Here is a 13,675-nt window from a genome sequence, read left to right as displayed (position 1 = left end):
CGAACCATCTCCAGAAGAGGAGCCTCCATTTGAGTATGATTTGTTAGTCCTTGACCAACGACCTTTTGTGGCAAATTCTGCCATACCATCCGCCGGACCAATTATGTCCCAAGGGCCTTCATCAATTCCAAACCCGGGGGCATCCTCATGTTCTCCTTTGGTCACTTGCCCTGATTCAGCAACATGGGTCCACGCCGGACCCCACGTCAAACGGCTGGTCAGCACCCGAATGTGCATCGTCTTCCGCGGCCTGCTGGAGAGGCGCAAGTGGCCAACCCTTCTGCTTCTGTGTCCAACTCAGTGTCTGCCTTGTTTAGACCCTGGAGTTAGCTTGTTGTGTTGATCGTCGGGACGACGATCCAAGAAGGTGGGGTAGAATGTAGCAGGACGTGCTATCCATGTTAGTCACGGTTAAGTACCACTAGTGGCCGTCATGATGTGGGCGGTATAAAAGCAGCCATCCTCCACCTGCCTCTTTCTTTTTGCGCTCCTGTCACTTGCGCGTCACTTCCGGGCCAAAAGGTAGTCTGGTCCGATAGGGCGACTATTTGTTGCTGCTTCAGGGTTTTCGTGCGAGCTATGGTGTAAGTTCTTGTAAGCAAGTTATTTTAAGTATTCTTTCGTGGCAATGTAGTTGATGCTGTCTGATGGCTAACGCTAGTGTGTTCTCAGGTAAACGCTGATGACGGCCGGAGTCCTCTCTCACTCCCTCCTCCTGTGTGAACGCGAGTGTGTGTGTGTGTGTGTGTGTGTGTGTGTGTGTGTGTATGCCAGTGTTTGGTCGTAAACAGGTATGTGTTAGCATAGCAAACAACTGTAGCATTTCTGTTTTATGTAGCCACACTAACATCATGTTTGGTCGTAAACAGGACCAACTGCAATCAGCTCATTGGGGCTGCTGCTGCTTTGCCAGGCTGATCTTGCCTTCCCACGCTACTCTGCTTCGCTGCTGCTTTGCCAGGCTGATCTTGCCTTCCCACGCTACTCTGCTTTGCTGCTGCTTTGCTAGGCTGATATTGCCTTTCCACGCTACTCCGCTTCACTGCTGCTGCACGCCGTGTTGTTTACTTCACGTGCTTTGCTCCGGCTGGCACCTCGTGCCTACTGCCGCCTGTCGCTGCGGCGCACCCCCGAGGTAGTTCTACCAAGGGTGTTCATCCAGTGTGCCTTTTAACCGGGGTTTCCCCCCATCCGTGTGTGCATGAGTGTGTGTTCTAATCATTTGAATGATTTGTTTTCTTTTGGTTTGATTACTTATCTAGTTCTGCGTTTATCTCAACTATTTTGTGTGTATTGTTTGTTTTCTTTTGATTTGATTACTTATTTAGTTTTGCGTTTATCTCAACTATTTTGTGTGTATTGTTTGTTTTCGTTGGTTGCATGGTGAAGATTTTGCATTGAAAAGGAAAGAAGTTATTTAATAAATTGTATTTTTCTATAACATTTGAACTACGTCTCATGCCTTCTAAACGAGTGGACTTACCTGTGTGCTTTGCACCTTACATCAATTCCCTGAGGTGAAATTCCCAGGGTGGCGTTGTCGGTTCCTTTTTCTTATTTCTTAGTTGGATCTTTTAGTTTATTTTCCTTTCGCCCACCACCTTGCCACACGGCGTTGTCGGCAGGATCACTTTTTTTTCGAACGGCTGAGACGTGTGATCAAAAAGTGATTCTAACGCTCTGAAAAGCATTTTGCGCTCATAAACAAGAAATGTTGATATCTCTGTCAATTTCAATGCAAACGTGTTACTAAGCTCACCGTAGCGTTATAGGGCCAACTCCACCATTTGGAAGTGATCAAAAAGTGATTCTAACGCTCTGAAAAGCATTTTGCGCTCATAAACAAGAAATGTTGATATCCCTGTCAATTTCAATGCAAACGTGTTACTAAGCTCACCACAGGGTTATAGGGCCATTACTCCACCATTTGGAAGTAGTTTTGAGCAAAATCAACAATGTAAGGTCAAAAACACATTATTGGCCAAAAAGTGATTCTAGCGCTCTGAAAAGCATTTTGCGCTCATAAAAACAAGAAATGTTGATATCTCTGTCAATTTCATTGCAAACGTGTTACTACGCTCACCGTAGCGTTATAGGGCCAACTCCACCATTTGGAAGTGATCAAAAAGTGATTCTAACGCTCTGAAAAGCATTTTGCGCTCATAAACAAGAAATGTTGATATCTCTGTCAATTTCAATGCAAACGTGTTACTAAGCTCACCACAGGGTTATAGGGCCATTACTCCACCATTTGGAAGTAGTTTTGAGCAAAATCAACAATGTAAGGTCAAAAACACATTATTGGCCAAAAAGTGATTCTAGCGCTCTGAAAAGCATTTTGCGCTCATAAAACAAGAAATGTTGATATCTCTGTCAATTTCAATGCAAACGTGTTACTAAGCTCACCGTAGCGTTATAGGGCCAACTCCACCATTTGGAAGTGATCAAAAAGTGATTCTAACGCTCTGAAAAGCATTTTGCGCTCATAAACAAGAAATGTTGATATCTCTGTCAATTTCAATGCAAACGTGTTACTAAGCTCACCACAGGGTTATAGGGCCATTACTCCACCATTTGGAAGTAGTTTTGAGCAAAATCAACAATGTAAGGTCAAAAACACCTTGTTGGCCAAAAAGTGATTCTAGCGCTCTGAAAAGCATTTTGCGCTCATAAAAATAAGACATGTTGATATCTCTGTCAATTTCAATGCAAACGTGTTACTAAGCTCACCGTAGCGTTATAGGGCCAACTCCACCATTTGGAAGTGATCAAAAAGTGATTCTAACGCTCTGAAAAGCATTTTGCGCTCATAAACAAGAAATGTAGATATCTCTGTCAATTTCAATGCAAACGCGGTTACTAAGCTCACCACTGGGTTATAGGGACATTACTCCACCATTTGGAAGTAGTAGTTTTGAGCAAAATCAACAATGTAAGGTCCAAAACACATTGTTGGCCAAAAGTGATTCTAGCGCTCTGAAAAGCATTTTGCGCTCATAAAAATAAGACATGTTGATATCTCTGTCAATTTTAATGCAAACGTGTTACTAAGCTCACCACAGGGTTATAGGGCAATTACTCCACCATTTGGAAGTAGTTTTGAGCAAAATCAACAATGTAAGGTCAAAAACACATTGTTGGTCAAAAAGTGATTCTAGCGCTCTGAAAAGCATTTTGCGCTCATAAAAATAAGCCATGTTGATATCTCTGTAAATTTCAATGCAAACGTGTACTAAGCTTACCAAAGGGTTGAAGGGCCAAACTCCACCATTTGGAAAGTGATCAAAAAGTGATTCTACTAGCGCTCTGAAAAGAATTTTGCGCTCATAAAATAAGACATGTTGATATCTCTGTCAATTTCAATGCAAACGCGTTACTAAGCTCACCACAGGGTTATAGGGCCATTACTCCACCATTTGGAAGTAGTTTTGAGCAAAATCAACAATGTAAGGTCAAAAACACATTGTTGGCCAAAAAGTGATTCTAGCGCTCTGAAAAGCATTTTGCGCTCAAAAAATAAGACATGTTGATATCTCTGTCAATTTCAATGCAAACGCGTTACTAAGCTCACCACAGGGTTATAGGGCCATTACTCCACCATTTGGAAGTAGTTTTGAGCAAAGTCAACAATGTAAGGTCAAAAACACATTGTTGGCCAAAAAGTGATTCTAGCGCTCTGAAAAGCATTTTGCGCTCATAAAAATAAGACATGTTGATATCTCTGTCAATTTCAATGCATTGGAAGTGATCAAAAAGTGATTCTAACGCTCTGAAAAGCATTTTGCGCTCATAAATAAGGCATGTTGATATCTCTGTAAATTTCAATGCAAACGTGTTACTAAGCTTACCAAAGGGTTGAAGGGCCAAACTCCACCATTTGGAAGTGATCAAAAAGTGATTCTAACGCTCTGAAAAGCATTTTGCGCTCGTAAACAAGAAATGTTGATATCTCTGTCAATTTCAATGCAAACGTGTTACTAAGCTCACCGTAGCGTTATAGGGCCAACTCCACCATTTGGAAGTGATCAAAAAGTGATTCTAACGCTCTGAAAAGCATTTTGCGCTCATAAACAAGAAATGTAGATATCTCTGTCAATTTCAATGCAAACGTGTTACTAAGCTCACCACAGGGTTATAGGGACATTACTCCACCATTTGGAAGTAGTTTTGAGCAAAATCAACAATGTAAGGTCAAAAACACATTGTTGGCCAAAAAGTGATTCTAGCGCTCTGAAAAGCATTTTGCGCTCATAAAAATAAGACATGTTGATATCTCTGTCAATTTCAATGCAAACGTGTTACTAAGCTTACCAAAGGGTTGAAGGGCCAAACTCCACCATTTGGAAGTGATCAAAAAGTGATTCTAACGCTCTGAAAAGCATTTTGCGCTCGTAAACAAGAAATGTTGATATCTCTGTCAATTTCAATGCAAACGTGTTACTAAGCTCACCGTAGCGTTATAGGGCCAACTCCACCATTTGGAAGTGATCAAAAAGTGATTCTAACGCTCTGAAAAGCATTTTGCGCTCATAAACAAGAAATGTAGATATCTCTGTCAATTTCAATGCAAACGCGTTACTAAGCTCACCACTGGGTTATAGGGACATTACTCCACCATTTGGAAGTAGTTTTGAGCAAAATCAACAATGTAAAAAAACACATTGTTGGCCAAAAAGTGATTCTAGCGCTCTGAAAAGCATTTTGCGCTCATAAAAATAAGACATGTTGATATCTCTGTCAATTTCAATGCAAACGTGTTACTAAGCTTACCAAAGGGTTGAAGGGCCAAACTCCACCATTTGGAAGTGATCAAAAAGTGATTCTAACGCTCTGAAAAGCATTTTGCGCTCGTAAACAAGAAATGTTGATATCTCTGTCAATTTCAATGCAAACGTGTTACTAAGCTCACCGTAGCGTTATAGGGCCAACTCCACCATTTGGAAGTGATCAAAAAGTTATTCTAACGCTCTGAAAAGCATTTTGCGCTCATAAACAAGAAATGTAGATATCTCTGTCAATTTCAATGCAAACGTGTTACTAAGCTCACCACAGGGTTATAGGGCCATTACTCCACCATTTGGAAGTAGTTTTGAGCAAAATCAACAATGTAAGGTCAAAAACACATTGTTGGCCAAAAAGTGATTCTAGCGCTCTGAAAAGCATTTTGCGCTCATAAAAATAAGACATGTTGATATCTCTGTCAATTTCAATGCAAACGTGTTACTAAGCTCACCACAGGGTTATAGGGCCATTACTCCACCATTTGGAAGTAGTTTTGAGCAAAATCAACAATGTAAAAAAACACATTGTTGGCCAAAAAGTGATTCTAGCGCTCTGAAAAGCATTTTGCGCTCATAAAAATAAGACATGTTGATATCTCTGTCAATTTCAATGCAAACGTGTTACTAAGCTTACCAAAGGGTTGAAGGGCCAAACTCCACCATTTGGAAGTGATCAAAAAGTGATTCTAACGCTCTGAAAAGCATTTTGCGCTAAACAAGAAATGTTGATATCTCTGTCAATTTCAATGCAAACGTGTTACTAAGCTCACCGTAGCGTTATAGGGCCAACTCCACCATTTGGAAGTGATCAAAAAGTGATTCTAACGCTCTGAAAAGCATTTTGCGCTCATAAACAAGAAATGTAGATATCTCTGTCAATTTCAATGCAAACGTGTCACTAAGCTGACCAAAGGGTTGAAGGGCCAAACTCCACGATTTGGAAGTGATCAAAAAGTGATTCTAACGCTCTGAAAAGCATTTTGCGCTCATAAACAAGAAATGTTGATATCTCTGTCAATTTCAATGCAAACGTGTTACTAAGCTCACCACAGGGTAATAGGGCCATTGCTCCACCATTTGGAAGCAGTTTTGAGCAAAATCAACAATGTAAGGCCAAAAACACATTGTTGGCCAAAAAGTGATTCTAGCCCTCTGAAAAGCATTTTGCGCTCATAAAAACAAGAAATGTTGATATCTCTGTCAATTTCAATGCAAACGTGTTACTAAGCTCACCGTAGCGTTATAGGGCCAACTCCACCATTTGGAAGTGATCAAAAAGTGATTCTAACGCTCTGAAAAGCATTTTGCGCTCATAAACAAGAAATGTTGATATCTCTGTCAATTTCAATGCAAACGTGTTACTAAGCTCACCACAGGGTTATAGGGCCATTACTCCACCATTTGGAAGTAGTTTTGAGCAAAATCAACAATGTAAGGTCAAAAACACCTTGTTGGCCAAAAAGTGATTCTAGCGCTCTGAAAAGCATATTGCGCTCATAAAAACAAGAAATGTTGATATCTCTGTCAATTTCAATGCAAACGTGTTACTAAGCTCACCACAGGGCGCAGGAAGCAGTCGAGCAGGCGGAGTCACGCTTGCGTCACAGCGTGCTGGTCGGCCCAGTGTCATCTGGATGAGCAGGGCTTGGTAGCGTTGCAACCACACGCTATCATCATCAGCCTTGCTGTCGAGAGGTTTGGTACAGTGGAGAAGTTGGGTACCAAGACCCCCTACATGAACAACCGTAGGGCAGAGAAGATCAGCCAGTTAAGGCAGGAGCTGCGGGTCCTGAAGCGGCAGTACAAGGTAGCGCGAGAAGAGGAAAGGGATGCACTATCAGAACTTCGCGGCATCCTCAGGAAGAAGCTCACCACTCTTCGAAGGGCAGAATGGCACAGACGGCGGGGGAAAGAGAGGGCCAAGAGGCGGTCTGCCTTCATCGCAAACCCCTTTGGAGTCACCAAGCAGTTGCTTGGGCAAAAACGAAGTGGAAAACTTGTTTGTCCCAAAGAGGAGATTGACAACCATCTCTGCAACACATACAGTGATGCTGCTTGGGAGGAAGACCTAGGTCCCTACGGATCTTTGATAGAGCCCCCAGGACCCACCACAGACTTCAACAGCAAGGAGCCCAGTTGGAAGGAGATTCAGGAAGTTGTCAAGGCAGCCAGAGCCAGTTCAGCCCCTGGACCAAGCGGAGTGCCCTACAAACTATACAAGAGGTGTCCCAGACTCCTTCACCGGCTGTGGAAGATCCTGAGGGTTATCTGGAGGAGGGGAAAGGTAGCCCAACAATGGAGATTTGCAGAAGGTGTCTGGATTCCCAAGGAGGAGAATGCTAAGAACATCGAGCAGTTCAGAACGATCTCGCTGCTCAGCGTTGAGGGGAAGATATTCTTCGCCATCCTATCCCGTCGGTTGACGGAGTTCCTCCTGAAGAACGAGTACATCGACACCTCTGTACAGAAGGGCGGAATCCCAAAGGTGCCAGGATGCCTCGAACATACAGGTGTGGTCACACAGTTGATCAGAGAGGCAAGAGAAGGGAAAGGAGACCTAGCAGTGCTGTGGCTCGATCTCACCAACGCTTATGGATCCATTCCTCATAAGCTAGTGGAAACAGCACTGGACCGGCACCATGTCCCAGGTAAAATTAGGGACCTTATCTTGGACTATTACAAGAGTTTCAAGCTGAGAGTCACCTCTGGGACGGTCACATCTGAGTGGCATCGGCTGGAGAAAGGGATCATCACTGGATGCACTATTTCAGTGATTCTCTTTGCCTTGGCCATGAACATGCTGGTCAAGTCAGCAGAAGTCGAGTGCAGAGGTCCGATCACCAAGTCTGGAGTCCGCCAGCCCCCCATCAGAGCCTTTATGGACGACCTGACAGTAACGACGACGTCAGTGCCGGGGTGCCGATGGATCCTTCAGGGCTTGGAGAAGATCATCACCTGGGCTCGGATGTGTTTCAAGCCTGCAAAATCTAGGTCCCTGGTGCTCAAGAGAGGGAAAGTGACTGATAAGTTCCGCTTCTCTCTGGACGGCACCCAGATTCCATCAGTCACCGAGAAACCCATCAAGAGCCTCGGAAAGACCTTTGATTGCACCCTGAAGGACGCTGCATCCATCAAGGCCACAAATCGGGAGCTGGAGGCGTGGCTGACAGCAGTGGACAAGTCGGGTCTGCCTGGTAAATTCAAGGCCTGGATTTACCAGCATGGTGTTCTCCCCAGGATTCTGTGGCCCCTGCTTGTGTACGAGTTCCCAATAACAACAGTACAGGGCTTCGAGAGGAGGATCAGCCGTTACCTCCGTAGATGGCTGGGCCTGCCACGAAGCCTGAGTAGCATCGCTCTATACGGGCACAACAACAAACTGAAGCTCCCCATTAGCAGCCTGAATGAGGAGTTCATGGTAACCCGTGCAAGGGAGGTGCTGCAGTACAGGGAATCCAGTGATCCAAAGGTCTCCCAGGCTGGCATCGAAGTCAGGACTGGAAGGAAGTGGAGGGCGCAGGAAGCAGTCGAGCAGGCGGAGTCACGCTTGCGTCACAGCGTGCTGGTCGGCCCAGTGTCATCTGGACGAGCAGGGCTTGGTAGCGTTGCAACCACACGCTACGACAAAGCCCTGGGCAAAGACAGACGCCGATTGGTCCAAGAGGAAGTAAGAACTGGCGTGGAGGAACTGCGTGCTAGCCAGATGGTGGGGATGCGACAGCAAGGCGCATGGACGAGATGGGAACAGGCAGTGGACCGCAAGATCTCCTGGTCTGAGCTTTGGCAAGCTGAGCCTTACCGGATCAAGTTCCTGATTGCGTCCGTCTATGACGTCTTGCCCAGCCCATCCAACCTCTTCTGCTGGGGCAAGGTTGACGCACCATCATGTCCTTTGTGCCTCAGAAGGGGAACGCTAGAGCACATCCTCAGCTGTTGCTCCAAAGCCCTGGGAGAAGGACGCTACACTTGGCGCCACGACCAGGTGCTGAAGGCGATAGCAGAAACCATCTTCACTAGCATCACCCAGAACAAGCCTCTCCGACCAGCAAGGCAGGCGATTGCTTTCATTCGAGCAGGGGAGAAGCCTAAGCCCAAGCCAAGGGGGGCAGCGGGACTTCTTGGAACCGCACCGGACTGGCAGATGAAGGCCGACCTGGGGAAGCAGCTCAAATTCCCAGAGCAAATCGTGGAAACCACCCTGAGACCAGACATAGTTCTGTTCTCAGATTCAACCAAACAGGTGGTCCTACTGGAGCTGACAGTTCCCTGGGAGGAGCGCATGGAAGAGGCCAATGAGAGGAAGCGTGCCAAGTATGCCAACTTAGTGGAGGAGTGCCGCAGACGGGGGTGGCGTGCCCGGTGTGTGCCAATAGAGGTGGGTTGTAGAGGCTTTGCAGCGCGATCTCTCTGCAAAGCATACAGCATGCTTGGAGTCACAGGTGCACGTCAGAGAAAGGCCATCAAGACCACCACAGAGGCAGCTGAGAAGGCCTCTAGATGGCTGTGGATCAAGAGGGGCGATCCGTGGGTACATGCTACTTAGACACAAGTTGGGACTTGATCAATCCCGGCTGGGTCGCCTGGTTGAGGGTGTATGATGTTGCGAGACCCGAAACACCCAATGACCCCAGGTTCCATCACTGATGATGTGTCTAAGTGCATCAATAGATGTATATTAAACTATTTTACCCTGGCCTGGCCAGTGACGTTCAGGAACAGACTGGATGACAACCATGAATAGTGTGGCGACAACTGGAGAGACAGTGGACAGCTCGGAGAGACGGCAACCGGGGTAGGAAGGGCCAGCAACCCAACCTGCAACTTCCGTGAGGAAGTACCCAAATCAGCTACGGAAAGCCTTAATGTAATATACCCCCAGGGATGCCCGAGAGGGGGGGAGAATGAGCACCCCAATAGGACGGACCTACAGTTAACGACAAACGCAGACGGATTATCGACAACGACTGCAGAATGTGTCTGCGGCAAAGTATGCAAAAACCCGCGTGGCCTGAAGATCCACCAGGGCAAGATGAAATGCTTGTTGAAGGAGCAACTGATACAGCGCACAGGGATCACCCCTGATGAGACGCAGGAGGAGACAGGCCCGGAATCACCCCACAGTGCTCGGAACCTCCACGTACCAGTAGCCCCAGACCCAGGCAGAGTAACCGAACATCGTCGGGTCAAGTGGCCTCCGGCCAGTAAGGAGAGACAGTGGCTCCAGTTCGATGATGATGTGGATACGATCTTAGAATCAGCAGCCAAGGGCGACACAGACGGGAAGCTCAAAACCATGGCAACCATCATCATCAGCCTTGCTGTCGAGAGGTTTGGTACAGTGGAGAAGTTGGGTACCAAGACCCCCTACATGAACAACCGTAGGGCAGAGAAGATCAGCCAGTTAAGGCAGGAGCTGCGGGTCCTGAAGCGGCAGTACAAGGTAGCGCGAGAAGAGGAAAGGGATGCACTATCAGAACTTCGCGGCATCCTCAGGAAGAAGCTCACCACTCTTCGAAGGGCAGAATGGCACAGACGGCGGGGGAAAGAGAGGGCCAAGAGGCGGTCTGCCTTCATCGCAAACCCCTTTGGAGTCACCAAGCAGTTGCTTGGGCAAAAACGAAGTGGAAAACTTGTTTGTCCCAAAGAGGAGATTGACAACCATCTCTGCAACACATACAGTGATGCTGCTTGGGAGGAAGACCTAGGTCCCTACGGATCTTTGATAGAGCCCCCAGGACCCACCACAGACTTCAACAGCAAGGAGCCCAGTTGGAAGGAGATTCAGGAAGTTGTCAAGGCAGCCAGAGCCAGTTCAGCCCCTGGACCAAGCGGAGTGCCCTACAAACTATACAAGAGGTGTCCCAGACTCCTTCACCGGCTGTGGAAGATCCTGAGGGTTATCTGGAGGAGGGGAAAGGTAGCCCAACAATGGAGATTTGCAGAAGGTGTCTGGATTCCCAAGGAGGAGAATGCTAAGAACATCGAGCAGTTCAGAACGATCTCGCTGCTCAGCGTTGAGGGGAAGATATTCTTCGCCATCCTATCCCGTCGGTTGACGGAGTTCCTCCTGAAGAACGAGTACATCGACACCTCTGTACAGAAGGGCGGAATCCCAAAGGTGCCAGGATGCCTCGAACATACAGGTGTGGTCACACAGTTGATCAGAGAGGCAAGAGAAGGGAAAGGAGACCTAGCAGTGCTGTGGCTCGATCTCACCAACGCTTATGGATCCATTCCTCATAAGCTAGTGGAAACAGCACTGGACCGGCACCATGTCCCAGGTAAAATTAGGGACCTTATCTTGGACTATTACAAGAGTTTCAAGCTGAGAGTCACCTCTGGGACGGTCACATCTGAGTGGCATCGGCTGGAGAAAGGGATCATCACTGGATGCACTATTTCAGTGATTCTCTTTGCCTTGGCCATGAACATGCTGGTCAAGTCAGCAGAAGTCGAGTGCAGAGGTCCGATCACCAAGTCTGGAGTCCGCCAGCCCCCCATCAGAGCCTTTATGGACGACCTGACAGTAACGACGACGTCAGTGCCGGGGTGCCGATGGATCCTTCAGGGCTTGGAGAAGATCATCACCTGGGCTCGGATGTGTTTCAAGCCTGCAAAATCTAGGTCCCTGGTGCTCAAGAGAGGGAAAGTGACTGATAAGTTCCGCTTCTCTCTGGACGGCACCCAGATTCCATCAGTCACCGAGAAACCCATCAAGAGCCTCGGAAAGACCTTTGATTGCACCCTGAAGGACGCTGCATCCATCAAGGCCACAAATCGGGAGCTGGAGGCGTGGCTGACAGCAGTGGACAAGTCGGGTCTGCCTGGTAAATTCAAGGCCTGGATTTACCAGCATGGTGTTCTCCCCAGGATTCTGTGGCCCCTGCTTGTGTACGAGTTCCCAATAACAACAGTACAGGGCTTCGAGAGGAGGATCAGCCGTTACCTCCGTAGATGGCTGGGCCTGCCACGAAGCCTGAGTAGCATCGCTCTATACGGGCACAACAACAAACTGAAGCTCCCCATTAGCAGCCTGAATGAGGAGTTCATGGTAACCCGTGCAAGGGAGGTGCTGCAGTACAGGGAATCCAGTGATCCAAAGGTCTCCCAGGCTGGCATCGAAGTCAGGACTGGAAGGAAGTGGAGGGCGCAGGAAGCAGTCGAGCAGGCGGAGTCACGCTTGCGTCACAGCGTGCTGGTCGGCCCAGTGTCATCTGGACGAGCAGGGCTTGGTAGCGTTGCAACCACACGCTACGACAAAGCCCTGGGCAAAGACAGACGCCGATTGGTCCAAGAGGAAGTAAGAACTGGCGTGGAGGAACTGCGTGCTAGCCAGATGGTGGGGATGCGACAGCAAGGCGCATGGACGAGATGGGAACAGGCAGTGGACCGCAAGATCTCCTGGTCTGAGCTTTGGCAAGCTGAGCCTTACCGGATCAAGTTCCTGATTGCGTCCGTCTATGACGTCTTGCCCAGCCCATCCAACCTCTTCTGCTGGGGCAAGGTTGACGCACCATCATGTCCTTTGTGCCTCAGAAGGGGAACGCTAGAGCACATCCTCAGCTGTTGCTCCAAAGCCCTGGGAGAAGGACGCTACACTTGGCGCCACGACCAGGTGCTGAAGGCGATAGCAGAAACCATCTTCACTAGCATCACCCAGAACAAGCCTCTCCGACCAGCAAGGCAGGCGATTGCTTTCATTCGAGCAGGGGAGAAGCCTAAGCCCAAGCCAAGGGGGGCAGCGGGACTTCTTGGAACCGCACCGGACTGGCAGATGAAGGCCGACCTGGGGAAGCAGCTCAAATTCCCAGAGCAAATCGTGGAAACCACCCTGAGACCAGACATAGTTCTGTTCTCAGATTCAACCAAACAGGTGGTCCTACTGGAGCTGACAGTTCCCTGGGAGGAGCGCATGGAAGAGGCCAATGAGAGGAAGCGTGCCAAGTATGCCAACTTAGTGGAGGAGTGCCGCAGACGGGGGTGGCGTGCCCGGTGTGTGCCAATAGAGGTGGGTTGTAGAGGCTTTGCAGCGCGATCTCTCTGCAAAGCATACAGCATGCTTGGAGTCACAGGTGCACGTCAGAGAAAGGCCATCAAGACCACCACAGAGGCAGCTGAGAAGGCCTCTAGATGGCTGTGGATCAAGAGGGGCGATCCGTGGGTACATGCTACTTAGACACAAGTTGGGACTTGATCAATCCCGGCTGGGTCGCCTGGTTGAGGGTGTATGATGTTGCGAGACCCGAAACACCCAATGACCCCAGGTTCCATCACTGATGATGTGTCTAAGTGCATCAATAGATGTATATTAAACTATTTGACCCTGGCCTGGCCAGTGACGTTCAGGAACAGACTGGATGACAACCATGAATAGTGTGGCGACAACTGGAGAGACAGTGGACAGCTCGGAGAGACGGCAACCGGGGTAGGAAGGGCCAGCAACCCAACCTGCAACTTCCGTGAGGAAGTACCCAAATCAGCTACGGAAAGCCTTAATGTAATATACCCCCAGGGATGCCCGAGAGGGGGGGAGAATGAGCACCCCAATAGGACGGACCTACAGTTAACGACAAACGCAGACGGATTATCGACAACGACTGCAGAATGTGTCTGCGGCAAAGTATGCAAAAACCCGCGTGGCCTGAAGATCCACCAGGGCAAGATGAAATGCTTGTTGAAGGAGCAACTGATACAGCGCACAGGGATCACCCCTGATGAGACGCAGGAGGAGCCAGGCCCGGAATCACCCCACAGTGCTCGGAACCTCCACGTACCAGTAGCCCCAGACCCAGGCAGAGTAACCGAACATCGTCGGGTCAAGTGGCCTCCGGCCAGTAAGGAGAGACAGTGGCTCCAGTTCGATGATGATGTGGATACGATCTTAGAATCAGCAG

Source organism: Gadus chalcogrammus, unplaced genomic scaffold (assembly GCF_026213295.1).
Source record: "Gadus chalcogrammus isolate NIFS_2021 unplaced genomic scaffold, NIFS_Gcha_1.0 GACHA026, whole genome shotgun sequence".
NCBI lineage: Eukaryota > Metazoa > Chordata > Actinopteri > Gadiformes > Gadidae > Gadus > Gadus chalcogrammus.
Note: the sequence above shows the minus strand (reverse complement) of the source record.